At 45.2% G+C, this 23,086-nt stretch overlaps 1 protein-coding gene across 6 annotated transcripts in view; it reads left to right on the top strand.

Moving 5' to 3' along the window:
- The first annotated feature begins 3,367 nt into the window (after nucleotides 1–3,367).
- Nucleotides 3,368–23,086, top strand: part of mylk (myosin light chain kinase) — a 246,343-nt gene continuing 226,624 nt past the window's right edge. For 3 of the 6 annotated variants that reach the window (XM_033024037.1, XM_033024036.1, XM_033024043.1), the window contains exons 1-2: nucleotides 3,904–4,253; nucleotides 19,308–19,386. The gene's annotated coding sequence lies outside the window, so the exon portion shown is untranslated. Of the gene's footprint in view, nucleotides 3,679–3,903; nucleotides 4,254–19,307; nucleotides 19,387–23,086 lie in introns of those variants that run through there. The other 3 variants (XM_033024039.1, XM_033024038.1, XM_033024041.1) reach the window with 2 other exon arrangements.

The following is a 23,086-nucleotide window of genomic DNA, read 5'->3' on the forward strand; positions in this document are numbered from 1 at the left end:
CCGGGTCTCTGGCTTGTAAGGCAGCAACTCTACCGCTGCGCCACTGTGCCGCACTTTGATATCTGTTGAGGTCTGGAACAATTTGCTGACACGTTGAACATCTGTCCCCACCTGACATCTGCCAATCAACCTTTCATCTGGATCAATCTATCCATTGCCAACTCTTGCCCCACCCCTTCCCCTGGGCCTATATGAATGCAAGTAAGTGTGGTGAGAGTTTAATGCCCCTGTCCCACTTAGGAAACCTGAACGGAAACCTCTGGAGACTTTGCGCTTCACCCAAGGTTTCCGTGCGGTTCCCGGATGTTTTTGTCAGTCTCCCTACCTGCTTCCACTACCTGCAACCACCTGCAACCTCCGGGAACCGCACGGAAACCTTGGGTGGGGCGCAAAGTCTCCAGAGGTTTCCGTTCAGGTTTCCTAAGTGGGACAGGGGCATAAGTTACCTTGACAGAGGCATGAGAAGCTGAGCAAAGATTTAGAAGGGAGAAAAGGAGAACAGGAAAAGGAAAGCAAAACACTAAGGTATAAACGTTAAAGGAAACAAAGATTAGAAGTTGGGAGAAATGAATTCAGCCTGTGTCTCATCTCACATAAACCTAAAAGCAAGGAGTTTAGTGAAAACATCAGATCAGATGAGTTTGTGGCTCTGAAAGACACAAGAAGTATAACATTTTGACTATTACTGAAGCATGGCTGAGAGAGGGGCAGGAAAGCTTACGTTCCTAATTGCAGGCTTTTCAGATGAGAAGAGGTGGGAGGTAACAAAGGAAGGGGAGTGGCAATATTGTGTACAGAAACAATCGCAGCTGTGTGAAGGGATCATATGTTCAAAGGATCATTGGTTGAGGTTGTATGGGCTGAATAAAGAACAACAAAGGGGCTTTCATGCCATTGGGAATGTTCAATAGACCTCCAAACAATCTGAGGGAGATAGAAGAGCAAATGTGTAGGCAATGTTCTCACAAGTGTAGAAGTACTTGGATTTTATTTACTCTTCTATTAGCTGGGAAACAGAGAGTGCTAAAAGCAAAGAAGGCACAGAAACCCAAATTCAGGAGAGATTTCTGACTGAGCATGTAGCAGGGGTGAGAGAAAGGGAGAATTGTGAATTTAGTTTCAGGGAATGAAGTTAAATAAGTGATAGGGATATCAGTTAGAGAACATTTTTGTGTGTTCATGATCATACTTTAGTTATATTCAGCATAGTCATGGAAAATGTCAAGGATAAAATAGGAATGAAGGATCTACATCAGTTTTGGGCCAATTTTACAAAATTAAAGTTATTTAGCAGAAGTGGACTGGAGACAGCTATTTGAAGGTAAATGGGCTTCAGAGCAAAGGGAGGCATTTAGGAAGGGGATTCCAGGCATTTGGGAATAAAGAGTAGGACTATCAAACCCCAGATGACAAGGTGCATAGAGGGTAAGAGAAGTCAAAATATAAAGGAATGTTATATTTGCCACTGATAGCTTAATGCAGTAGAAAGCCTGGAGTGTATAGAAGTGTAGGAGTGTTTAGTTTTAGTTTAGTTTTAGTTTAGTTTAGTGGTACAACATGGAAACAGGCCTTTCGGCCCACCATTTCCACACTGACCATCAATCACCCATTTCCACTCGTTCATGCTTTCCCATCCACTCCCAACAGAGACCAATTAACCTACAAACCAGCACGTCTTTTTTGGATGAGGGAGGAAACCGGAGCACTCGGAAGAAACCCAGGCGGTCACAGGAAGAACGTGCAAACTCCACAAAGGCAAAACATAGGTCAAGATTAAAACTGGGTCGCTGGTGCTGTGAGGCAGCAGCTCTAACAGCTGCACAACTTTGCTGTCATCTTAAATTAAAAGAGTGAAATGAAAAAAATTAAATTAAATTAAACATTATAAAAGCAAGGGAATAAATAAAAATATTGGCAAGCAAAATCACAGAAAATTCACAAAAAAAACAAAAAGGATGAAAATAAAGAGCAGGGCCTATTATGAACCAAAAAGGTAACCTGAGGCAAAGAGCGTGGTAAGGTGCAAATTAGCATTTTGCGATTATCTAGACTGTGTAGGAAGGAACTGCAGATGATAGTTTACACTGAAGATAGACACAAAACTCAGCAGGTCAGGCAGTGTCTCTGGAGAAAAGGAATACCCGAAACGTCGCCTATTTATTTTCTCCAGTGATGCTGCCCAACCTGCTGAGTTACTCCAGCATTTTGTGTCTGTCTTCGAGGATTATGCACTGTTGGAGTTAAAGCGTGTGGAATATTGGATGCCGTAAACATAATAAAAGTGGAAATATTCCACAGTTTTGTAGCTCTGAAAATGGATAACCAGCAGACCCAGATGATATATACCTTTGGCTATTAAAAAAAGTAAAGGAGAACATTCCAGAGACTCAAACCACAATATTTCAATCCATCCTAGTTCCTGGAATAGTTTACAGGGGGGGGGGGGGGGGGGGGGGGGGGGGGGACTGCAGATGCTGGTTTATTGCAAAGATAGACACAAGATACTGGATAAACTCTGTGGGTCATGCAGCATCTCTGGAGAAAAGAATAGGTGACGTTTGGGGTCAGAACCCACCCTCCTTCAGCTGCTAATGATAATATCAGTATGACAATATCAGACAATAATGTACTGGAGGAACTCAGCAGGTCAAGCAGCATCTGGGGAAGGAATGAACAGGTGGGAACCGTTCTTTGCGTAATTTTGTGCCATTGTTTTAGTAAGTCAGGGATAATTGAAGATTATCTGAAGAAGGGTTTTGGCACGAAACGTTGCCTATTTCCTTCGCTCCATAGATGCTGCTGTACCCGCTGAGTTTCTCCAGCAATTTTGTGTACCTTCGATTTTCCAGCATCTGCAGTTCCTTCTTGAACATAATTGAAGCAGGCCCACAGTTGAACTCTGATGCTGGGAAATTAATGGCATCCATTTTGAGGGACAGTATACATTTTCATGGCGTAAAACACTCAAATGTAGAAAAAAAACAGGGGACATAGATTTATAATATTTGGGAGAAAAAATGTACCAGCAAGTCAGAATGGGTTGAATGGTTTCCTATGATTCCATTGTCCTATCTTCAATTCTGTTTGACCCTGTTTGATATTCCAGGTTGTTTCTGGGCTCGGCTTAGACGGTGTCCTGTTGTGCTGTTTGACATCCCATGTTGTCCCTGAGCTGTGGTTCAACCAACGTTGCCCTGATTTCCCCGTGCTGTTGGTTAGATGGACTGAGTGCTCGCTGTGGTTCTGACTGTGCTTGAGTGATTCCTATTGTATCACATGCTGGGCTTTGATGTCCCCATCGCCCAACAGTGCATTGGCCTGATACCCCCACCCCGTGTACCCTGTTGCTTTCTGTAGGATATGCACTCTTCTGTTAGCCAGCGCGTTGCCTCCCTTTGACAGCAACACACTCCGTGTTCAAATCCGTGTAGTTTGGGTTTTTTCCCCTGAAAGTCCACCGCTTTCCACAGAAAGATGAACACATTGCCTTATAAGGCTGACAGTGGCTAAAACTGTGAATGCGGCCAGAAATGTTTTGAGCGCCATATATCACGGCGCCGTGATCCCTCTTCGTATCGCAATTGGACTCCAGGAACACCTTGTGTTCGTAAATCGCGTTGAACCTCCCGACAAACGCGCAGAGGGCGCGGGTTCCCCACTGACACAGCCGCTCCTTCAGTAAGTATAACACTCTCAACGACTTAACCTTCAATAAGTGACTGTTTTCATATTCCTAAGTTTAATTTTGATTACCAAATAAATAGAGGGTGCGTTTAAAAAAAAAATCTATGCTAGTACTATGGTTTCAATTCATCTCAGAAACCAATCTCCTAGTGTGCCTGAGATTTACCTGGGATTGAGTCAGCTTTGTATATTGCCCGAGGCAGCAAGCCGGCTGAAGTTTCAGGGACAGTGGCGAAGGGAATTAGCCTGAATATTTAGATTGCAGCAGAGTCCTGGCGCTGGCAGTGGGGGCAGGAGTGAGTGTTCCGTCTGTTTCTGGACAGCTAACCTGTTCCTACTACCCGCAACACACAGTCGCACCTTGGTTTCAGTGGGGGGATTTGGATGAGAGTGGCAGAAAGCAACACGGCTGTGTGGACAGGCGGGAGTTACAGTGGGTCGCCGCTGATTCCGTGGCCGCGAACACAGCGTGTGAGCTCGACTCTGTCTCACTGAAGCGCAGCCGGTGCAGTTCCGCAGAGAGGCGGCGAGCAGAGTCTTTAACTTCACGGGAGCCTTCTTGCCGAAAGGTCAGTGTTTCTACAGCGTTGTGGCATCAGCCGGCAGTCCTGCTGAAAGCAGACGATTTCTACCAAGGCTCCTTTCTCAGGAAATTTGCATTTATTTAAGACACCCATGCAAACTTTTTTTCTTGAAAAATCTGATTAAGTTCAAGGTTTTAACAAACAGTCTTATGCCATTTGGGGTATTTTGTTTATTGGCATTGGTTTATTATTGTCACGCGAAAGAGATACAATGAAAACAGGAGACACGACGAACTGCAGATGCTGGAAACTTGTGCATAACACTTTGTCACCAAAAAAGTGTTTGGTCTCAACCCGGAACGTCGCCTGTCCATTCCCTCAAGACATGCTGCCTGACCCGCTGAGTTACTAGTCTTCTGTACAGTGGAACAAATGTTTTGCGTGCCATCCAAGTAAATCGTGAGTACAACAGGTAGAACAAACGAGAAAATAAACAGTGTGTAGAATATACTGTTGCAGACTGCAGAGCTTATTTTTTTCAAACTGCAAGAGCCTCAATCAAGTAAATTGGAAGAATGGGAATTAAAATTTATCCCATGGTCTGTTCAAGAGTCTGATAACAGTAGGGAAGAAGCTTTTATTTGGATCTGGTGGTAAGTGCATTCGAGCGTTGTAGCTTCTGTTCCAAGGGAGTGGGGAGACAAGAGAATGACTGGGGTGTGAGTGGTCCTTGATTATGTGGCTGCTTTCCCCTGTGCTTTGCTTGCACTGATGAAAGGAGGCAGTCATTATTAAAAGCACATTTGTCAACATTTTGTTGGTGGAGATAAAAGAGCAAAAAAAAAGTCTTGCATACCATGCCGATAATAGGAGTATACGTGCTTTTTCACCATGTACATCTTTATATGCTTACAATGATACGTGGTAGTCAGCAACCTTATATGCCTGATGGGCATGCATTTTGAAACAGTTTTGCATGGAGCATGAAGTAATATAATACTCCTCTGACAATAGGTATTAATTAAAAAAAATAATACATGTCGACATAAACCCTCACTCTCATTGCTCTGGTGTGTTTACCTCAATTACCACATTGAAGTGTGAGCTGGATGAATGAAAATCTCTGATGGAATTTATCCTATTCCCCACGTGTGGAATGACAACATTACATGTGCAGAGGGCGCTTTCAATATTTTTGAGTGGACTGTAAAAAGTTTCCTTCATCTTTCTATGAAGTGGTTAATGGTTAATGCCACCTCGATATTTACAAGTTTAATTAAGACCTTTTAACATTGAGGCCTTCAGCAAGATAATGCATTGTATCATTAAATGCTGAAGAGAACAAGATCTCGGTTGCTATAAGCAATTAAAATGCAGTTAAGGTGATGGGGTTTCGATTTTTTTTTCAAATTGTTTGCACTTTTGATCTATTTTTAAAATACTTTTGGCAACTTTATTCCGTTAACCCCTAACTAGCAATCATTTTGAGGGGAAATTATGCAAGGGTGTTATGTTAAGGTTTTATAAAGCGCTGGTCAGACCACGTTATTTAGTATTGTGAGCAGTTCTGAGGAAGGATGTGCTGGTGTTGGTGAGGATCCAGGGGAGGTTTATGAAAATGATCCTGTGGATGATTAGGTTAATGCATGAGCGGAAATCTTGGGGGGGGACGGGGGGAACGTCCCCCTCCCATGCTTTGAGAGGTGGGGGACAATCCCCCCCCCCCCCATGTTTTGTAATCTGGACTTTATCAGACGCTTTCCAAGGGCTGAATTGGCCCATTCGCTGCATCGAGGCGATCGAGGCTCCCGATGTCGAAGCCCCCGCCAGCCGATGAAAGACCCCGTGAACGGGCCGATTCAAGCCCCAAGATTCGGGGCGGACGAAGCTGCTGTTGCTGGAGTTCGGAGTCCGTCACCAACCAGGTCCGCTCCCGATGTTACCGTCCACAAGGCCCACGGCCGAAGCCTCGCGTATGTGCGCTTGTGCGCGCGTGTGGGGCCGCCAAGAATTGTGTCCCCCCCATGTTTTGATAGCGATTTCCACGCCTGGAATTTATGAGGAGTGTTTGGCAGCTCTGGACCTGTACTAGCTGGATTTTAGAAGGGGGGGGGGGATCTCATTGAAGCCTACTGGATAATTAAAGGCTTGGAGAGAGTGTATGTGGAGAGGATGTTTCCAGTAATGGGAGAGTATAGAACCAGAGGGCATCACCTCAGAATAAAAAGTTGTACCTTTATAATGGGGATGAGGAGGAATTTCTTTAGCCAGAGGGTGCTGAATCTGTGGAATGTATTGCCACAGTCGCCTGTGGAAGCCAAAACATTGGGTACTTTTAAAGCAGAGTTTGATAAGTTCTCGATTTAGTAAGGTGTCATAGCTTATGGGGAGAAGGCAGAAGAATGAGGTTGAGAGGGGAAAATAAATCATTCATGATTAAATGGGTGACTTGATGGACAGAATGGCTTAATTCTGAAGATAGACACAAAATGCTGGAGTAACTCAACATCTCTGGTGAAAAGGAATAGGTGACATTTCGGGTCAGAATCCTTCTTCAGACTGAAAGATAGAGAAGGCCGGAACAAAACAGGACCGGCAACAGATGACCTCGGGAAGGGTGGAGTCCATAATGGTCCATTGTTGGCTGGGGAAGATGTGCTATCGACGGATTCAAAGATGCGAACAATGGAATAGTAGAACGATTAGGGTGGGGGCCTAATTCTGCTTATTTGGCTTGTGGTTCTGTGGTCATGTTCTGGAGAGAGGGGCTATGTGTGGTTCCTTGTGGTCTTGCAATGAACTTCTGAGGTAACCAAGGTAGAGTGAACATCTGATGATTTCCCTGCTGAAGGAGAAGGAATGGTCTCTTGGTGGGTTGGCCCACTAGGAGGGTTGAGATCGTGTATTTGAGGCAGATCCTCCTCCACACCTTGCTGTGCTCAGTGCAAGATTTATTTAGTTTCACCATTGAGCATACTGTAATCAAATCTTTGCTCTACCTCTCCAACAGAACATGTTCTTTTCTCAATTACAATCAGACAACTCATTCCTGCTGTTGGCATAAGTTTGGCAAGTGCCAGGGGAAGGGTAGATTGTTGACATACTAACGTGAACAAGAAGTTTTAAAAGTTTCTGTGATTAGATAGTTGTTGCTGCATGGCTCCCAACTGTGGAAATGTTGTTAGTTATGGCTAATTAGTTTCCTACATTTCTAAACAAATGACTGGAAGTCAGTTGGGTAACAAAATTGGTGGGTTAAAAAAAAGAATAGGTGTAATTCTGGATCAGGTAGCATCTCCGGAGGACATGGGTTGGCAACTTTTTGCCTCTAGACCCTTCTTCAGGTTGATTGCAATAAGGGCAAGAAAGCTGGAAAAGAGGTGGGACAAAGCCTGGCACTGCTAGGTGGATACACTTGAGAGTTTGTTTTGTGGCAGATTCATTGACAAAGGCCAGAGATGAAAAGGAGGTAAAAGGGTGTCAGAAAGGGAAATAAAATGAATGACGTGACATCAGAGGGAGGGATATAGATGGAAGGGGATGGGGGTAAGTGGAAAAAGAAGAGAGGGGTGTTACCTAAAATTGGAGAATTCAATATTCATACCATTGGGTTGGAAGCTATCCAAGTGAAATGTAGTGTGCTGTAACTCCATTTGGCACGTGGCCTCAAAATCATGCAGAGTCACTGGCCCTTTGGCCTAACGCGTCCATGCCGACCAAGATGCGCCATCTACAGTACTAGTCCTACCTGCCCACATTTGGCCCATATCACTCTAAACCTTTCCTATCCATGTAACTGTTGGTAATGGAGGCGACCCAGTTCAATGTAGGAATGGGAAGGGGAGTTAAAATGGTTAGCCATAGGGAGATCCAGCAGGCCTAGGCAGATGTGGTGGCTTTTTTAAACATTATCAATGGTCCAAAGATCTTTGGTAAATAAAAAAAATATATACACTGCTTTAATTCAAGCTTTTCAATCACTCAATAATCTGCCTCAGTTCAATGGTGCAATCACCAATGGTATAGAGAGAAAACGTTTCTGTGTAATATCCCAACATGAGCTAATAACATTTGGATTGGGCATGGAAATCACCTCACTCTTGAGTCTTGCATTATTCTGCAGGGTCGGTACGGTGGCGCAGCGGTAGAGTTGCTGTCTTATAACGCCAGAGACCTTGGTTAGATCATGACTATGGGTGCTGTCTGTGTGGATTGCTCTGTTCTTCCTGTGACCTAGTGTGTAGGATAGTGTTAGTATATGGGGTGATCGTAGGTCGGTATGGACTGAACGGTCCTCTCACCAACCAGGGAGTGGGCCAGACCTCCCTTCTACCTCATTAGAGACCTTCGAACTATCTTTAATTGCACTTTTTGGGACTTTACATTCCCGAGCCCCCATTCGCTGTGATGGTATTTCAGTCTCAGTCACAGAGGCCGACGTCAGGAAATCCTTCAGAGGGGTGAACCCTCGAAAAGCGCCTGGACCTGATGGTATACCCGGTCGTGTTCTAAAAACCTGTGCGGACCAACTGGCTGGAGTTTTTACGGACATTTTCAACCTCTCACTTCTGAGGTCTGAGGTCCCCACCTGCTTTAAAAGGCATCAATTATACCAGTGCCCAAGAAGAGTAAGGTGACGTGCCTCAATGACTATCGACCAGTGACACTAACGCCGGTGGTGATGAAGTGCTTTGAGAGTTTGATCATGTAGCAAATCAACTCCTACCTCGACAAAAACCTGGACCCACTGCAGTTCGCTTACCGCCACAACAGATCAACGGTGGATGCGATCTCGCTGGCCCTCCACTCTGCTCTGGACCACTTGGACAACAAAAACTCGTATGTCAGGCTGTTATTAATTGATTACAGCTCGGCAATCAACACAATCATCCCCTCCAAGCTGGTTACCAAACTCGCAGAACTGGGTCTCTGCGCATCCCTCTGCAATTGGATCCTCGACTTCCTCATTCACAGACCACAGTCTGTTTGTATTGGTGGAAATGTGTCAGCCTCGATAACAATCAGCACGGGAGCACCTCAAGGCTGCGTGCTCAGCCCCCTGCTATACTCACTCTATACTCATGACTGCGTAGCCAGTCACAGTGCGAACTCCATCATCAAGTTCACTGACCACACCACGGTTGTGGGACGTATCACTGATGGGGATGAGTCAGAGTATAGAAGAGAGATCGAGCAACTGTCCATATGGTGCCAGCACAATAACCTGGCCCTCAACACCAGCAAAACCAAGGAACTGATTGTGGACTTTGGAAGGAGTAGGATGGGGACCCACAGTCCCGTTTATATCAACGGGTCGATTGTTGAAAGGGTCAAGAGCTTCAAATTCCTGGGCGTGCACATCTCTGAAGATCTTTCCTGGTCCGAGAACACTAATGCAATTATCAAGAAAGCACATCAGCGCCTCTACTTCCTGAAAGGATTACGGAGAGTCGGTTTGTCAAGGAGGACTCTCTCTAACCTCTACAGGTGCACAGTAGAGAGCATGCTGACCGGTTGTATCGTGGCTTGGTTCAGCAACTTGAGCGCCCTGGAGAGGAAAAGACTACAAAAAGTAGTAAACACTGCCCAGTCCATCATCGGCTCTGACCTTCCTTCCATCGTGGGACTGGGGATTTATCGCAGTCGCTGCCTCAAAAAGGCTGGCAGTATCATCAAAGACCCACACCATCCTGGCCACACACTCATCTCCCTGCTACCTTCAGGTAGAAGGTACAGGAGCCTGAAGACTGCAACAACCAGGTTCAGGAATAGCTACTTCCCCACAACCATCAGGCTATTAATCCTGGCTCGGACAAAACTCTGATCATTAACAACCCATTATCTGTTATTTGCACTTTATCAGTTTATTTATTCATGTGTGTATATATTTATATAATGGTATATAGACACACTGATCTGTTTTGTAGTAAATGTCTACTATGTTCTGTGTGCTGAAGCAAAGCAAGAATTTCATTGTCCTATCAGGGACACATGACAATAAACTCACTTGAACTTGAACTAAATATTATACCCTTTATCCTGTATTTGTGCACTGGACGGCTTGATTATAATCATGTATTGTCTTCTTGCTGACTGGATAGTACACAACAAAAAGCTTTTCACTGTACCTTGGTACATGTGACAATAATAAACTAGACTGATGGGTCACATCGTTACCTCTGAGTGGCTGTATTGAGAACACCCTGAATCATTGATAGAAACCAAATGCTGGAGTAACACAAAGTGCTGGAGTAACTGGAGGGGGTCATGCAACATCTCTGGAGAACATAGATAGGTGACCTTTTGGGTTGGGACTCTTCTTCAGACTCTTGTATCACCTTGAATGTAGATGGTAGGAGATTCAGGTCTACCATTGGGTGCGACAGAACCTCCGTGGTTGCAGGTTAGCCTCAAAGTTTGGAACTGTCATTCTCTGAAAATGGAGACGCAAGGAACCACAGATGTTGGAATGTTGACTTTAAATAGCCAACTTCTTTTTGTCCTTTCTTTTCAGACTTGCATGAAAACCAGTTTAGATCTTATTAATAGTGTGGAAACAAGCCCTTTAGCCCATTGAGTCTGTGCTAACCACCAATCGGCCTGAGCACTAGCACTATCCTACACACCAGGGACAATTATAATTCACAGAAGCCAATTAACTTACAAACCTGTATGGCTTTGGAGAGTGGGAGTAAACTGGAGCACCCGGAGAAAACCCATGCGGTACCCAGCGAAAACCCAAACTAACCCATCCACCATTAAAGCACAGAAGCTTTATATCATCTAAAATCTAAAGCCCAAGAATCATGTCTCCAAAACTTCTTAAATGATCCAACGTGATCGGAAATATCATCTATCTATGTTCTCCAGAGATGCTGCTTGATCTGCTGAGTTACTTCAACACTTTGTGTATTTTGTTCTAAACCAGCACTTGTATGTACCTTGAATCACAGTAGATGAAAGGCATGGGGTACAACACCAGCATAATGCGCCACAGCCCAAAAAAGTCTCCTTGGTCCCTTAAATTAAATATGTGTGACTGCCCGAGGCATGTTTGAATGAATACTTTCTCTATGGCACTCGTACATGCAGGGTTTTGGCTGAAGAATACTTGTTGCTACCTGTTAATAAGCCCTCTAATAATGAAAGCTACACAATTATAAACAATTAGGCCCCAACAAGTTTCCACAGCTCTCTAGACGAATGGATCATAAAAGTTAAAAACAAGAAGTAATTGAGAAATATAATCCTTAAGCAATTTACCTCCAATAATATTGAATGTAGTTCATACTTCATGGTCACAAAGCAGAGCAGTCCATTCACTGATGTTGTTTATAATTGGAAATTTGTCTTCCAAACTATACACAACATGCTTGTGCTCATACTCTCCATTTATTCCATAACTGACCTTCTGTTTACTTATCCAAAGGTATGTGAATATGTTTCCTAATGGCCATCAGTTACATGAAACACCCACCTTCGCTTTAAATGTTCAGGAATATAATTTAGTTTATCATATTTCCAAATTATAGAACAGTGCGGCACAAGAGCCGGCACGTCGGCCCATATTTCTGCACCGAGCATACAATATCATATCATATATATCTATTGAAACTCTGATCTTGGATGTGTGTGTGTGTGTTTTCATATGTGATTCACATCTTGAAAACCCGACGCGGTAACGGTGACATTTTTACATATTCCGGTAGAGATTTACCTCATGATTTCGAAAATCCCCTCATCTGAAAATTGATTCATTATTTCCCAAGTTTTTTACTAAAATTGTTCACCAATCTGACATCTTCTTAAAATCTAACGTGCTGAAGCGAGCTGGATGATGTCACAGAGTTTTCAACGCGCAGCTCTGTCCCCCTCCCTCTCTGCCCCCCCCTCCCTCTCTGCCCCCCCCCTCCCTCTCTGCCCCCCCTCCCTCTCTGCCCCCCCTCCCTCTCTGCCCCCCCCTCCCTCTCTGCCGCCCCCCCTCCCTCTCTTCCTGCCCCCCTCCCTCTCTGCCCCCCCTCCCTCTCTGCCCCCCCTCCCTCTCTGCCCCCCCTCCCTCTCTGCCCCCCCCTCCCTCTCTGCCACCCCCTCCCTCTCTGCCGCCCCCTCCCTCTCTGCCGCCCCCTCCCTCTCTGCCGCCCCCTCCCTCCTCTGCCCCCCCTCCCTCTCTGCCCCCCTCCCTCTCGGCCCCCTCCCGTCTCGTGCCCCCTCCCTCTCTGGCCACCTCCCTCTCTCTGCCACCTCCCTCTCTGCCCCCTCCCTCTCTGCCCCCTCCCTCTCTGCCCCCCTCCCTCTCTGCCCCCTCCCTCTCTGCCCCCTCCCTCTCTGCCCCCTCCCTCTCTCGCCCCTCCCTCTCTGCCCCCTCCCTCTCTGCCCCCCCTTTCCTCTCTGCCCCCCTCTTCCTCTCTGCCCCCTTCCTCTCTGCTCCCCCCCTCCCTCTCTGCCCCCCCCTCTCCCCCCTCTCTGCCCCCTCCCTCTCTGCCCCCCTCCCTCTCTGCCCCCCTCCCTCTCTGCCCCCCTCCCTCTCTGCCCCCCCTCCCTCTCTGCCCCCCCTCCCTCTCTGCCCCCCCTCCTCTCTGCCTGCCCCCCCTCCCTCTCTGCCCCCCCCCTCCCTCTCTGCCCCCCTTCCCCTCTGCCCCCCTTCCCCTCTGCCCACCTCCCGCCTCTCTGCCCCCCCTTCCCTCTCTGCCCCCCCCTTCCCTCTCTGCCCCCCTTCCCTCTCTGCCCCCCCTCCCTCTCTGCATCCCCTTCCCTCTCTGCCCCCCCCTCCCTCTCTGCCCCCCCCCTCCCTCTCTGCCCCCCCCTCCCTCTCTGCCCCCCCCTCCCTCTCTGCCCCCCCTTCCCTCTCTGCCCCCCCTCCCTCTCTGCCCCCCCTTCCCTCTCTGCCCCCCCTTCCCTCTCTGCCCCCCCTTCCCTCTCTGCCCCCCCTCCCCTCTCTGCATCCCCTTCCCTCTCTGCCCCCCCCTCCTCCCCCTCTCTGCCCCCCCTCCCTCTCTGCCCCCCCCTCCCTCTCTGCCCCCCCCTCCCTCTCTGCCCCCCCCCCCACTCGCTCTCTGCCCCCCCTTCTCTGCTCCCCTCCCTCTCTAGGGAGTGGTGAATATTGGGACCTATGGGTGAGTGGTGGAGTATTGTGGTCGGGATCCTGCCCTCCCCTGTGATGCCGCGTCCCCCCCCACCCCTTAATCTCTATCCCTCTCCACCCCCCCCCCTCTCTAGCCACGCCTGCGCAGTTGGGGGCTATGCGTGAGTGGATAGGGCGGGGGATGGTGTAAAAGGAGCAAATGAATAATATTAATATATCAAGCAGTGTGTGTGTGTGTGTGTGTGACGCCGAAGGCTGCCCCCCCCCCCCCCCCCCCCCCCCGCCCCCACCGCAACTGCGCGTTGAGAGGACGGGACCCAACGGGTCCCCCTTGGTCTAGTTCTCAATAAATATTTATTTGGAATAAAAGGAACTTTTACTTTGGATAAGAATCTGTTGACAATTTTTAATGTTGTAACAGCATTACTCTCCAAATAATGTAAGCCTCACGAGTTTCCAGTACTTTCCAGTCAATAATTAGCATTTGCTCAAAATCTTCAGACATTAATAAACAAACCTTGTGTAAACATTGATTGTTTTTCACTGTACAATGCAAGGAAATGAACAACTTGGCTTAATGCATTTCTGATGTAATAGCAAGTTAACAGCTTTTACTTAATACTCACTTCAGCGTGTTGTTTAGTTTATACTTGAATTACTTTATATTCATGAGCACTCATGCTAAAGCTCACTTGCTCACAAAAAATCTGAAGCTCAAATATACACAAAAATGTAGGTTTGTGCTCATTGCTGCCTGTTTATATGTCACATAGAGGGTGGTGGGTATAAGGAATGAACAGCCAGAGGAGGTAGTTGAGGCAGTTACTGTAACAATATTTAAAAGATGCTTGGACAGGTACATGGATAGGAAAGATTAAGAGAGATATGGGCCAAATGCCGGCAGGCATTACCAGTGTAGATGGGACATCTTGGTTTGCCATGGTTGGGCCGAAAGGCTGTATATCAATGATTTTAAATGAACGCTTCCACAAATGGTCTCCCTGTTACATTTTTTCAAAAACCTCATTATTTGTTCAAGATTGTGAAATTTTGTTCTGGGTTGTCGGAATTATGTTTGTGCATTATTTGACCACTAGAATTATTTAGGTGAATCAATGAAATTCATTGCCACAGACAGCAATGGAGGCCAAGTCTGGGTATCTTGGTAGGTTCTTGATTAGTAAGGGTGACAAAAGACGGGGAGAAGGCAGGAGAATGGGGTTGAGAGGAAAAGATAGTTTAGATAGATAGATAGATAGATAGATAGAGCGGTACGGTGGCACAGCGGTAGAGTTGCTGCCTTACTGTGCTTGCCGCGTTTACAGCGCCGGAGACTCGGTTGGATCCCTACCGACTACGGGTACTGTCTGTATGGAGTTTGTACGTTCTCCCCGTGACCGTGTGGGTTTTCTCCGAGATCTGTTTGGTCCATTAACTTGCAGGCACTTTTTCAGCACACATTTTGATTACTTTCCATTCTACCATAGAGATATAAAGTTTATAATTGACTTTATTTGTATTTCTATGATTCTACAGACCTTGGCTGGGAACCTGGAGCTCACCAAAATTGTTCCCAATTGGGCCCGCACCTCCTAAGGCCGGCCCTGGGGGGGGGGGGGGGGGGGGGGAGAGGATGCTGCCTGACCCGCTGAGGTACTCCTACACTTTGTGCTATAGTTGGGTCTAGTATGGCTCAGGGCATAAGAGGGGGTGGGGGGCTAAGATAGATCAGCCGTGATTGAATGGCGGAATAGACGATGGGCTAAATTGCCTAATTCTGCTTCTATCACATGACTTTATGACCTTATGCCCTGAGCCATACTAGATCCAACTAGTAGCTTTATATCCCCTACTACAATCAGTCTGAAGTAGGGTCGCTCCCCAAAATGTCACCTATCCATGTTCTCCATGGATGCCGCCTGACCTGCTGAGTTACTCCAGGATTTTTTATTCAATGCAAGATTCAGCCCTGGTGTACCAGCCCTGCGCAGTCCTGTACCAGGGAAGGATGACCTGTTTAGTACCACAGCATGTATCCCGTCCCAGATCAACATTTGGTGTTTCAAAAGCATGTTTATAATTGTCATATATACTCAATGACCTGCCTGATTGGATGTTGGTCTAGCTTGATGGCCATGATAAAATTGAGGGATTAGTTTAATTTAGAGATACAGTGTGCAAACGGGTCCTTCGGCTCATCCAGTCCGTGCCGACCAACAATCTCCTGTACACTAATTCAATGTTATGCCAGTTTCATATCCTACACGCTAGGGGTAATTTACAGAAGCCCATTAACCCACAACTCTTTGGAATGAGGGAGGAAACCGGAGCATCCGGACAAAACCCACACAATCACAGGGAGAAGGTACAAACTCCGTACAGTCAGCACACGAGGCAGGATCGAACCTGAGTCTTTGATGCTGGTTGGCAGCAACTCTACAGCTGTGCCGCCCGATGTATGAGGTTATAATGTCACACAGTTTCACTGTTCCTAGTTACTTCCCCGGTTTCTTCTTGTATGCCAAGGATTAATAATAATAAACCTTGTGACAGTTACCCCCCCACCACCCCCATTCTACTGGCATCGGTGGCGAACTGGCCAGGGTGCCAGCTTGCCCGATGGCAAGTGGGCCCCTGATGAAGTGGGCCCCCTTTGTCTCCTGGCAACCAATATTTTTAGACCCAGTCCGTCACTGCCTGGCATGATGAGGGGAGTTGGAGGGTGGTTCTACTAGTTGTTTAACACATGGTTGAGATGAAAATGACTGAAGGTCAGGCCACTGAGCTTAATCACAGTGGGCTAGTTTACAAATGAGCCTTGCACATTGATGGACATACTGCTGTGCATACTTCCTGAGGGAGCCAGCTAATACTTCACCAACATAGCATCTCGCTGCAAATACGACAGAATTGTAGCATGCACTTGTTGCTATTTTGATCTCAGAATTGCGGAAGTATGGCTGAATTGCTTTCAACCCAGTTTCAAAACCGCATTTCTTTTACATCTTTAGGGTGGCACGGTGGCGCAGCGGTAGAGTTGCTGCCTTACATTGCCAGAGACCCGGGTTCGATTGTGACTACAGGTGCAGAGTTTTTAGCGTTCTCCCTGTGACCACGTGGGTTTTCTCCGGGTGCACCCCGTTTCCTCCCACCTTTCAAAGATGTGCAGGCTTGTAGGTTAATTGGCTTCAGTAAAAATTGTAAATTGTCCCCAGTGTGTAGGATACCCACTCCTTGCTCACAAAGGTGCTAATTACAGAAGCCAATTAACCCACAAACCCACACGTTTTCGGCATGTGGGAGGAAACCGGAACACCCGGGTGAAACCCCTGTGGTCACAGGAAGAAGGTGCCAACTCCACACAGACAGCACCCTCGGTCAGGATTCAACCCTGGTCTCTGGCGCTGAGAGTCAGCAACTCTACCAGCTGCGCCACTGTGCCTCCTTATCAAATCTTGTTCTAAAATATTTTACAATCCAAAATTGTTGCTCGTGAAAATTAAGTAAGGAAATACTTTGGTATTGGAGAAGTAACGCTCGTTGATATGAATGTGAAGAGACCATACATGCAGTGAAAAATCAACGGACCTATTTTTAATGGGATTGATTTTAGATTGCATTGCATTTTCACGTTGCATATACTTTGTTCCAAGGCATTTTTTTGCAAATTTGTCCAAACTACTGTGGGATAAAACATTTGTGAATACTTTTGTGCTTTCAATCCACATGATGTAGGCGCATGACATGAAGTGCTGCGTGCATTTGATGTCATTATAACAAGTTGACATGCGGACGGTCTCTGTTCCACCACCCTAGCAACAAGAACAGCGCAGTCTCTTAATCCTTCAATGAGGCACCACATTCAAACACTCTTGATTTCACAGTTGTAAAAGACTACTTGCATGTATAATATACCCCCTCATTATTTTACTTGAGTCGCTTGCTGGCAAGGAACAACACCCGTGGCCAAGTCTGGAAGAAAATGTCTCTGTGTTACTGAATTTCACTGAAGTGTGTAATGTCTGTCGACTTTGCCTCTGCCTTCAGTCCAGAGAGAAATTGCTGGTAAATCACTCTGATGACATTTAATAAACGTAATCGGACATTTCAGTATTCATTGCCGATTCTTAATCATAGAATTTAGCAGCAACATGTGTACGTAACTGTCTGTAATGAGGTACTATGAATAGAAGGTTATAATTCATGTGTGGAGGTGACTATTGTGGTCATTACTCCTAAGGTATTTAATACAACTCTTTATTTTAAACTTTAAATGTGGACTTGAGTGGTAACTAACTCTTAGAAAATTACAATGTAGTGGGTTTTATGAAAGTTGTCCAGACTGTCTAGAATGCAACTAATAATTGGCCTAGTGGTTTAGAAAATTTATTTTGGACAGAAGACTTCATGCCCTTTATTCAATCCCATTTAAGCAGATTCAGGTATCGTTCTAGTCAAATATTGGTGAACCCGGATTCAGTCAAATAGTTTGTTTTAATTTCTATGATGTTGATAATCAATTTTGATCACGTTTTGAGGCAACTCTGCATTATTATTGAAGTAGTGCTTCCTAAAGAAGGGCTGACGTGACGTTGATCACACATTTGAATTTCTCAAAGCTGTCCAACCTTTCTTCATAAAGAAACCCTTTTGTTGCATGAACCTTCCACAATAAGTAAATGCTTCATTAAACTGGAGAACCAGTACGCAACACTCCAGGTGTGGTCTCTCCAATGCCCCATGCAGCTGCACAACTTCCCTGTTTTTACCAAAATGCCAAAAAACTGCCCATGTTGAGAAAAATAGACCCAAAGTGCTGGAGTAACTCAGCGGGTTAGGCAACATCTTTGGTGAATATGCATCGGTGATGTTTCAGGTCAGGGCCTTTATTCAGACTCATGTTGAGATTTTGTAATAAAAACAAAACATGCTGGAAATGTAAAATAAGTTATTGTCAACCACTCCTTGATTCGCTGCCACTTTAAACATTTTGATTGTTAGCTTTCTAGATCTGAGAACAACTCAGGGACCTGGAACGTTAAATGTTCCTCTCTCCATTGAATTTGTTTTGAAGGCCGACATTTCATTTACCTTCCTGATTACGTGATATACCTGCCCGCTAACTTTGTTTCAATTTTGAAGACCTTACATCAGCATTCAATAATCTCTGTCCAGTCAAACACTATTCCTCACTCGCATCTATTTCTGCCCCTACTCCCTCTCCACCCACATTCCTTTCTCTAGCATCGCAATTTGATACCCCACAATCCTTTTGTCTCACACCTTCTGTCTTTTCATCTTTGGCCTTTGTCCAACCATTTGGCTATCAAACAACCCCTACCAATATCCACCTATTACTTGCCAGGCTTTGTCCTTTCAGCTTTCTTTCCCACCCCCACTCCTGCACCACAATCAGTCTGGTAAAGGGTCCTGACCTGAAATGATACGTATCCTTGTTCTCCAGACATGCTGCCTGACCCGTTGAACTACTCCAGCACCTTGTGTATTTGTTTTTTAAACGAGCATCTTTGTTTCTACATACCATTTGGGGCTTTCCAATCCACGTGGATCTTCTAGAATCAAGGGAATTTTGGAAGATCGTAACCAGAGCATCCCTCAAAACCCTAGGACGCAGGTCTTAAGGGAGTAGAAACGTTAGTGCAAATATTTTGCTCAGTACCATTTCCTTCGATATAACGGTCATTTATTCTCTCACCTCAGCTGGTAAAATACCTGTCAGGGCCGCCACTAATCTTCAGTTTTGAGCATAACCTTCCTCCTTTAGTGTCGGGCATATTAACTGGAGGTATCCAGTGTAACATAGAGAAGCTATGTTTAAAGCTTCCAGGAGATTGAAGTGGATTTAAGCACTAGATATCCGTACAGGAGCTGATGTAAATAGCCACTTAATCATCTGCACTGCTCATGGCTTGTGCACAGATTCAGGAAGTAGTATTGGCACTTGGCAACCTGACAATAGCAACTTACCTCCATTTAAATATTTACATTTTTTTCAGCTTCCTATTAATTCTGGTGAGAATCTGTTCAGCTAAGTCCTGGCCCACCCGGAGACTCCAAACACATAGGCATCCTGTGGTAAGTTGGTGCTTTTTCCTTGAATTTCAACCTGATGCCACAGTACTTGCAGCATTGTAAGGGAAAGATAAACCTCAATTAGTTGAGCTAGGATGCAGTTTGTGAATTGAAAAGAACAAACCTGTACTGTTTAAGAGGTTGGAGCCAAAGGCAAAATGTCTTTTGCAAAACAATAAGTGCTGGTGTAACTGAAAGGATCAGGCAGCATCTGGGGAATGATCTGGGGGGTGATGTTTCTGGTTGGGACCCTTCTTCAGACTGATTGCAGCAGGGGAGGGAGAAAGCTGGAAAAGAGAGGTGGGGACAGTCCAAAGCCTGGCAAGTGATGGGTTTAGTTTATTCAGTTTAGTTTATTATTGTCACATGTACCGAGGTACAGTGAAAAGCATTTTTGTTGTGTGCTATCCAGTTAAGAGAAAAAACTATACATGATTACAATCAAGCTGTCTGCAATGTACAGATAAAGGGTAAAGGGAATAACGTTTAGTGCAAGATAGTACCGTAGAGTCCAATTAAAGATGGGTCTTTAATGAGCTGGATAGTAGCTCAGGACCGCTCTGTAGTTGGTGAGATGATGGTTCAGTTGCCTGATAACACCTGGGTAGAAACTGTCCATGAATCTGGAGTGCGTTTTCACACTTCTGTACCTTTTGACTGATGAGAAAGGGAAGAAGAGGGAGTGTGAGATGGAGATGAGCGGCATGGGGTGGGGAATTGGGGGAGATTGGAAAACAGGTGGAACTAGTGGCAAAAGGGTATCGGATAAGGAGAGAAGAGGATTGAAATGTAGAACCACAGGGAGGGATACAGGTGGAAGGGGACAAGTTTGAGGGGAGAAGAGAGAGGGGTGGATAAAAGGGGAATTGTGGGATGGGAGATGAGTGTATGAAGGAGGGGAAAGGAGCGGGGTGATTGGGAGGGGTGGGAGATAGTGGGGGAAATGTGTGTGGATCAGGGTGGGAGAGGCAAAGGAAAGAGAAGAGGTATTACGTGATATTGGAGATTTTTATACGGTCGAGTTGAAAGTCTCATTGAGGAAACGGTGATTCCTTTCACGGGTAGAGCTGAAGCGGAACATTTTATGGATCTCATGATAAAGTGCTTCTGGGTTAGAATCATCGTCATAAAGTGAGGAAACGGGCTCAATCTCCGCACACTGACCAACACTAGTCCCACCTGCCTGCGTTTGACCCATATCCCTCTAAGCTTGTCCTATCCCTATACCTGTCTAAATGTTTCTTGAATGTTATGTTAGTCCCTGCCTCAACTACCTCCTCCAGCAGCTTGTTCCATGCACCCACCACCCTTTGTGTGAAAAACGTATCCCTCAGCTTCCCATTAAATCATTCCCCCACTCACCGTAAACCTATCAGGTTTTGCAGCTTTGTTTGTTGTATTTGAGTGATCGGATGGTCTGGGTAAGACAAGGCAAGAGTTAAATTCTCGAGCTGCAAAATAATACTTTTTCAGTAGCCTCTTGTTACCAGAACAGCAGACAGACCTGGATCACAGCTGGTCATAGGCTCAAATCCCGAGGCTGACAGTCTAACAAATATTTGGCTGCTACCTTGAATGAATACGTAGATATATCTGGAGTCTGACCTGAGCTCCCTTATTATTTGTTTGATAACAAAAACTGCATTTTGACTAAATTGGACAAAAAATCAATTTGAAAACCAAGAAAATAAGATTTAGCTATCCAGGGGTAACGGAGAGGGATTTTTGAAACAGGAATAGGCCATTCAGCTTCAGGCCTGACACTAGAGGAGCACAGTGGCACAGTTGGTAGTGCTGCTATATGACGGAGACCTGTGTTCGATCCTGACTACAGGTGCTGTCTGTACGGAGTTTGCATGTTCTCACTGTGACCGCGTGGTTTTCTCCGGGTGTTCTGGTTATCTTGTGCGAGTTTTTAGTTTAATTGGCTTCTGTGAATTTTTCTGAGTGTGTAGGATAGAAGTAGTGTATTGGTGAATGTTGGCCGAAATGGACTCGCATGGTGTAGCAATGTTACAAAATGTTGAGTTTTTAAATATCAAGTCTAATCTATCCCATCAGATAAAGCATAAAAAGAAGTTGAATTTGACACCTAATTCACTTTCATATCTTCAGTATTAAAAAAGTTATGGCCATTTTCACACTCGGAAATTAGCATCTTGTTCCCTATTGCTTTTCCATTGACTTAACACAAAAGCTGTGATCGAGGACAGTCAAATGGCCATAACTTTCTTAAAAATTAAGAGAACTGAAAGAAATTCTCAGGTATTATAGATTGAAGCATTCTGAAACAAATATGATACAATCTTACTTAGATGACTTGAAATTAAAGCATATAATTAGTTAGTTACCTGATTGTAGCTAATTACAAAATTCAATTTCTAGATCTAAACATCTATCAATTTCTTAACATTTTTAAATAGCCTAAGTGTCCAAATAACATTCACACAAGAATTCACAATATAACATAATTTTTAAATCTCATTGTCATGGATTTATAGGCCAAATGGAAGGAATTTAATGTTTAATGCCTGTAAATTAATGGCCATTTAAATCAACTTGCGAGTGGGTTTTCCTGGAACGCGACCATTTGGAACGTTGCGGTTTGCGGTGATTTAGATCCCCATATTGGCAGCAAAAATACTGCCGGTTCGTATGGGGACTAAATCACAGTTTCGCAACTTAAAATGTGAACTAAAGGCATCTTAAGGACCACTTTTATACATAAAATAAACGGCTTTCGTTTACCTGTCCCCAACCTGAAATCCGTCCCCGTTGTCGGCGTTGATGGCTTTAGAAGCTGATTTTAAAATGACTCCAGCGCTGAACTAGTCGGGCCATTTATTAAAAAAATACACACAGAACGCCCGTCGGAACAATTCTTCAGCAAAAGCTTGCACTCCAACCAAATATAATCCAGGACAAGATAGGGAAAAAACGTGTTTTAACCCCGCCTCCCCCCCCCCCCCCCCAAAATCGCGCACATGGCCAGTGGCAGAATTTACCAGCGCCGCTGAAGGTAAGTATTGTAACATACCTACATGGTGGGTCGAAGGACCTGGTTCCACGCCGTATCTCTAAACTAAGCTAAACCTTGGGTTCTGTCCATATGAAGTTTGCATGTTCTCCCTCTGACTGTGTGGGTTTTCTCTGGGTGCTCCGGTTTTCTCCCACATCACAAAGAGACATGGGTTTGTAGGTTAATTGGCTCTAGTGTATTCCCTCTAGTGTAAAGTGTGGACAAGAATGTGGGATAACATAGAACTAGTGTGAACAGGTTATCGATAGTCAGCGCAGACTTGGTATGTCAAAGTACCTGTTTCAATGCTGTATCTCTAAACTAAACTAAACCTGCTTTAGAATTCAATTGGATCGCAGCCAACAGATATCACCCACTCTCTTGGAGGGAATGCAGCTGATTCCATTTTTCTCTCTTGAAAGAAAAAAGACTTCTTGAATTATCCAGATCTAATCTGAAGATCGTTTCAGATACCTACTTGAATAAATAGTTTCAATTTACTCTATTACATTCATTAGCAGAAGACGAGCATCAGTTAAATTGCTGTTAATTGTCCATGCTCATAATTTATCCCCCAATCCCAGGTATCCCCTGCACTGCAGCCCCTCCATGATCATTCCCCTTTCAGATTCAGATTCAGATTCAATTTTAATTGTCATTGTCAGTGTACAGTACAGAGACAAC

Source organism: Amblyraja radiata, chromosome 7 (assembly GCF_010909765.2).
Source record: "Amblyraja radiata isolate CabotCenter1 chromosome 7, sAmbRad1.1.pri, whole genome shotgun sequence".
Taxonomy (NCBI): Eukaryota; Metazoa; Chordata; class Chondrichthyes; order Rajiformes; family Rajidae; genus Amblyraja; species Amblyraja radiata.